Genomic DNA, 6,409 nt, shown 5'->3' with positions numbered 1-6,409 from the left:
TTAACACAGCTCTGTGGAAAATAAAAGAGAGGTCACAGAAAGAAAGGTCTGCATGACCAAACACTAGATCAACTGGCATGCCTTTGATGCTGTTAAAACAACATTGGCTTTAGCTTTAACTTTACTTGTCGGTGTGGGCAAACTGGCCACTGTTGACCCACACATCTCGTGGCTGTGTGAGTAAGTGCATGTAAAATACAGAGTCTTTTCAGAAAGGTGGAAACTTGTACTCTGCTAGCAATCATGACAGAGGAGAAGACCCCTGGTCTTGTTGGAACCAGCATTAAATTTGAACACCCAACATATGTCTGACAATAATATATATTTAGCAGAGAAAGAAATTTTAAAAGCTTTAGCATTGCCCCATGACTGTTAAACCAGCAGCTGTTTATTACTGGTTATTATGATGTCATCAGCTTAATTTTCTGTTTGGAAGCTAAAGTCATAACAAAATTAGTTGAGGTGCATCTTCATTGTCTTGGACTGTATCAAGGTTAGCTCTATACTTCTGTTTAATATCTAATTGTCTAAGAAGTAAAAATAACTTCTTTTTCTCAGGTTTGGTAATGTCAAAAAACCTCTAAATACTCTTGACTAAATAGGGGACGCGGATAAGATCTTCCAGAAGGAACAGACCCCTATGCGGCATAGCCCCAAAATGTAAATTTTGATAGCATAATTCTTCTGAAAAGCTTGATTGGTTGTGCTTTTGATACAAGGGCTTAGGATTTAGTGTCATATTGCCCAAGGGTAATGTGGCACATAGACTAGAGGAGTCAGGAATCAAACAACTGGACCTTCTGTTTAGTAGATGACACACTTTAAATCTTAAGCCAAGGTCATCTCAGATATTTTGATTTCACATATGAAGCAAGCAGTAGAGCAGTCACCACCAATCACCACACCCTGCTGCTCAAGTTTTTAAACAGGTGCTGTCAGGGAGTTTTGTCCTGTTGTTAACCTGACCAATCAGCACGCATTAGCTGAAAATTAATTTCACTGGTAGTATCAGATTACCTTAAAAAACAAGACATAAATGTTGCTTCATTTAAATTCTGACATGTACACAGCAAATTCAAAAGTGTTAAATGTTTTGGTGTTAGTAGTCTTCTTGCAAAAGTAGAGTTAATTTTACTCTAAGCAGAGTCACATTCTTTTAATGTAACTCTGAGGTGTAAAATGATAGTAGTTAAAATCGAGTGTTAAAAATGAGTGTTTCTATGTCAAATCTGGAGGTGTTACAATGGAAACAGTAACTCTTGACCTCTTAACTCTGAACTCCTACAGGGGCTATGACACCAATAGAGTAAATTCACAAACTCCGCCCCCATCACCATAGGCTCCAATCGAAGCTGAAGTGAAGCCGTTTCAGAACATTTTGCTCTACATATTTGAGTTGTTTGCCATGCTTGGTAAGTCATTTTTTCAAAGATTGTTTCAATTATTATTATTAGCTTTAACTTCTGTGGCTCTTTGGAGTTGAGACAAAGCTGTGTGAAAGGCATTAGCCATGTTGCTCGGTGATAGCATAATATTCTGTTTTAGCTAGCTGAAAGGTATTGTTTGCAGGCAAATACCACAGCCTTGAAAAAAAGCTTGCATGTGAATTTTCAGTCAAATTTTTGGTCAAATACACCTAAAACAATGCCTAGAATGTGAAATGTTGGTATAATGGTGCTACTTGAAGTCTGAAAACGATCTCCCATAAAAAAACGAGCAAACAGCAGTAGCAGGCGTCCTGACTGGGTTCTACGTTAGCATAGATCCCTCCAGAGTTTTGTGCACACGGTTTAGGTAAAAATGAAAAAGGTTGAGGTTTTACATTTAGTTCAGTATTACCTGTTGCCTGTGTCTTTTGGAAAAATACACAAGTAATGGCTCAAAAAGGATTTCTTTTTTTTTTTTTTACTGTGCTGCAATTGATTACTGGATTATTTCTGCCATTAATTAGTGTCAACTAATTTTTATTCAATCTCCACATAGGATATGCTTGTGAAGATGGAATATGGGAGAGAGCAGAAGTGCGTTGAAGTTCCACAAAGTGATGAATGAAGGACATGCATATTGTATTGAAGAAATAAGTGATGAGAATGCTGTTATTTGCATTTGCCAGCTCACCTATGTCAGACCTTTTGATAAACAAAATTCTAATGAAAGTGAGAACATGTACACTGTTACATCTTTCAGAAAATGTTTTGAAATTGTGGTGCACAGTTCAGAATAAATGTTTTTCAAAAACCATTGCATCTTTTTAGTAAATGTTTATTTCCAAAAGAAATTTCTAGAAGTTCAGAACAGTAAAATTCCCGCTTTTTAGAAATAATTAGAAGAAAACTCTTACGTAGTTAAACTAAAATACTCTTTGAGAGTTAATATATAAACTCTTAACACCAAGTGTTAAATTATCAACTCCAGACAGATTTGGTGTTTAACACTAAATCAGAGTTAACGTACCAACTCTCCAAAAAGAGTTAAATTACCACTCTCTGGTGTGGACCCATATAGACACTTTAATAGTGTTGAAATCAAATCCGACAGTGTTAATTTGGACATGCTGGATTTGCTGTAGCGGAAAAGTGTTGGTCAAGTTACTTGAAAAAAGTAATCAGTCTCAGCAATCAGCCATGCTCTCCTGAGTTTTAACATGCTCTCCTGAGTTTTAAATGCACTTTAGAACAGCACACAGCAACACTACATATGAGCGGGCATTAGTGATGGGATTTCCGGCTCTTTTTAGAGATCCGGCTCTTTCAGTTCGGCTCACTAAAAAGAGCCGGCTCTTTCGGCTCCGAACCGGCTCTTCAGGTTGTTTTGTTGCTTTAATTAATTTATTATTAACAATAATATAAAATTATGCACAAAAGGAATTACTAACGTAAAAACAAGTGGTTTTGTTTATATATGTTTATATATAAATATATGCGGTGGCCCCTAGAGACAAAACGTGTTTTGAGTTTTTATGTGCTTCTGAGTTTTTATATGCTTCTGAGTTTTTACGTGCTTCGGCGTTTGTACGTGTTTTGGAGTTTTTACGTGTTTTGGAGTTTGTACATGCTTCAGAGTTCGTACGTGATTTGAAGTTTGTATGTGCTTTGTCTCTAGGGGCCACCGTAAATATACTTTTATTTATTCACTCCACATAAAATGTAATAAATAAATCATATAATACAAAAATCAACTATTCACATTTCAAGTTTTAACTATTTAAATTTTCAGCTTTTTCCTTTCACAAATTTAAAGTGAAAAGAACACAAAACACTGCAAACCACAACACAATTAAATATAAATTATAATATGAAAACTAAAAGAACATGCATATTCTCTGTCATATGGACCTGCATGAATAAACTTTCTCAATCCTTTATCATCTGCAACCGAAAATAGTTGTGGATGATTACTATACCTTTCTAATGTTGTTGTCCCTGCCTCTCTTTCTCTGGCTCTGTTCCTGTGCTACTGAGTGTAACTACCGCCCCTCCCCCCTCTGCCCAGCGTAAAGCACAAGGCTCGCGTGCAGAGTGAAGCGGGAAAAAAGTGCGAGAGAGAAGCTGAGAGAAAGAAAAAAAAAAAAAACCCACGTGACGGCTCGCGATAAGGAGCCGGCTCGCGTCGTTCACGTCAAAGAGCCGGCTCTAAGAGCCATTTCGTTCGCGAACGACCCATCACTAGCGGGCATAGGGAGGTTTGAGTTTCTTCACTCACCCCGGTTCTGTTAGCCGTCAGGGCTGGGGGGCTGGGAGGAGGTGCTGGCCGTCAGATTGAGGTCTGGGATGTGGGGCCTCCCTGCTACTGCAGACAAGGAGGTGGTCCGCTTGCCTCCACCCCAGAGAGAAGGGTTACATCTCCTGGGTCTAGGTGCGGCTTGCCCCTCTGGGGGCGGGGGTACCTGGACCTGGGATATAGAGTATGTTTGGGGAGTGCGACTGTCTGTGCAGTGTCTATTTGTGTCTGTCTACACGTTGGGTGAGTGCCGAGTATTTGGTTGTGCATATGGGGTGGGAATGCACGTTTGTGTCTGCGTGTGCCTGTTCGTCTGTGTCTATATGTCAGGTTGGGTCTTAGACTCAACCTCTCTGGGTACATCTCAGGCCCTCTAAAGTACGGAGGCCTATCTCCCCTCACCACACTCCCTGCCGGTGGCTGATGCCCTCAGACGTTGGTGTGTTGGTGGTCTTTGTCGTCTGGGGCTGGGCGCTCATGTATGTACTCACTCCTGGTGGCCGATTGGTGGGGCCGGGCGCCTGTGGCCCAGCTGGGCTCCTTCCGGGGGGTGGGATGCCCTCAGGCCTCTGGGCCTGAAGCTCGGTCCTCTCTGGCACAGCTGGCTGCCGGCAGAGCCCGTGGGCACGCCACTGCAACCCCCTCTGGTCTCTGCTCCGTAGCTGCGGGGTGACCTCTCCTTTGGGGCTCTACTCAGCTCTTCCCAGGAGGGTGGCACGGTTCCCCCCCCTTTGGTGGTCCTCCTCGGGTCCTTGTACTCTGGGGCCTCTGGATATCTGGGGCCTGGATCTCCTCCATACCTGCTTCATACCCTGGTGGACGGGGCTGTGGCTCCCCACACTCCCTAGCAGATCGTTACATGGAGAAACCTTTGGAATACAAGCATGCTGATCCACACAGGTATGCACACAGGTGTACACACGGGTGTTCACAGACGCGGACTACACCTTTCTTGGCTGCTGCCTCAAAGCACATTGTGCGCTGTCTATCTTGCGTGCTGCACAATATCGTTTATTATTTAGTATCTACTGTTATCTACTGCTAGCTAGTTTATTGTGATGGTGCTGTTTTCTTTTTTTATTATGTTGCTCTTTGTTGTTTGCTTTCTCTTCTGTTTTTTTTTCTCCATACAGGTGATCCAGGTGTTTTGTTTGTTTTGTTTGTTTTTGTTTTCTTTGTTTTTGTTTTCTTTCTTCCCCCCCTTCTCACCGTCTCTTCTCCCCTTTGGTTTTCTTTCTCTCCCTCTCTTTCTTTCATTCTTTCTCCCTGTCCTATCCCCCAGTCATGTCTGTCCCGTTTGTAGCAACCAAAAATAAAATAAATACATAATTATAATAAAGGTCAATCAAATGGACCAATATGGCAAGGCCATGATGATCCACAAAGATCAAAATGGGACATAAAAAAGAAAAAGTAATCAGTAACTAATTACCGATTACTTCCCCAAAAAAGTAATCCCGTTACTTTACTGATTACTTACTTTCAAGAGTAATTAATTACTTAGTTACTTAGTTACTTTTTAAAAACACGATTTACAACCTGAATAGGTGATAAAGATACCTTTATCTTTCAGCCCAATTCTACATTTTCTGCATAATCCATCATACAAAATGTAATCAAATGGAAAAGTCTCTTTTTAAAACTTGTTTTATTAGTTTTAACCTTTTAACTTTATGCATCAAGCAAAAATTTAATTATATGCAACATTCTCTGACTGGAAGAAATTTGTTTATCATTTAAACTTATTTTCTGCACATTCCAGCACACAATATATATATATATATATATATATATTTTGTGTTTACACGCACTCTTTCAAATAGATGCATATAAAACAGAGCAGAAAATAAATAACATCAAAGACTAGCGGTCCTGTTGCTCTATTTTCACCTGTAAAGCAGGAGTTGGGTAGGCAGAGGTTTACCCCGGTGCAGGTGTGCCGCAGTGGTCAGTTAAAGAGTCCGTGAGTTTCTCTGTGAGTTTCCCATTACGTGGTAGCGCACTCGGTGCTTGCTCGGAAGTTTAGGGGTTTTTTTTCGCTGTAAAAAGAAGTTTTCTTCCCACGCACAACGGACACTAATGTTTTTGTCACTTTTTATGGAATCAAACTCAAAGTAAGGTCAGTACTTCCACGCTTTAAACGCTGCACGCTCATACTCTCTCCCGCACTCGTTATATGATCCATTGTTGATCTGCACACAGCTGTTGTCAAGAATGTCGCACTCGCTTACGTGACTGTCATGAGACATTCTCGCAAAAAAATCACGGTTTTAGTAACGCAGTAACGCAGAGTTCTACGGGAAAGTAACAGTAATCTAATTACCGTTTTTGCAATAGTAATCCCTTACTTTACTCGTTACCTGAAAAAAAGTAATCAGATTACAGTAACGCGTTACTTCTGATTACTTTTTTAGTAACGCGTTACAAGTAACGCGTTACTGCCCATCTCTGTAGCTGACATATATTCATGAAAATTAAGCAAAATGTGGGCTGTGTAGGTGTAGGTGTAAATAATACATTTCCCCTTTCAGCTTTTTTCATTATGAGTTATATTACAAGCGCCCCCTGTTGGGCAAGCTCTGTAATCCAAGTTCAATTGATAGCGGGCATTGTAGTGAAGCAAACATATGTAGCATCATAGGGCTATGGTGCTTGTTTAAATTCTTCATTCCCCATTTAGTGGTGACCC

At 40.5% G+C, this 6,409-nt stretch overlaps 1 long non-coding RNA gene across 1 annotated transcript; it reads left to right on the top strand.

Annotated features, from left to right (window-relative positions):
• Nucleotides 1-1,285: 1,285 nt before the first annotated feature.
• On the top strand, nt 1,286-2,241 carry LOC145419948 (uncharacterized). The gene is made up of 2 exons (XR_013901204.1): nt 1,286-1,412; nt 1,984-2,241. It is a non-coding gene; the product is annotated as an uncharacterized LOC145419948 (long non-coding RNA).
• Nucleotides 2,242-6,409: the final 4,168 nt, after the last annotated feature.

Source organism: Astatotilapia calliptera, chromosome 14 (assembly GCF_964374335.1).
Source record: "Astatotilapia calliptera chromosome 14, fAstCal68.1, whole genome shotgun sequence".
Taxonomy (NCBI): Eukaryota; Metazoa; Chordata; class Actinopteri; order Cichliformes; family Cichlidae; genus Astatotilapia; species Astatotilapia calliptera.
Note: the sequence above shows the minus strand (reverse complement) of the source record. Positions and strands in the feature narration are given on the sequence as shown.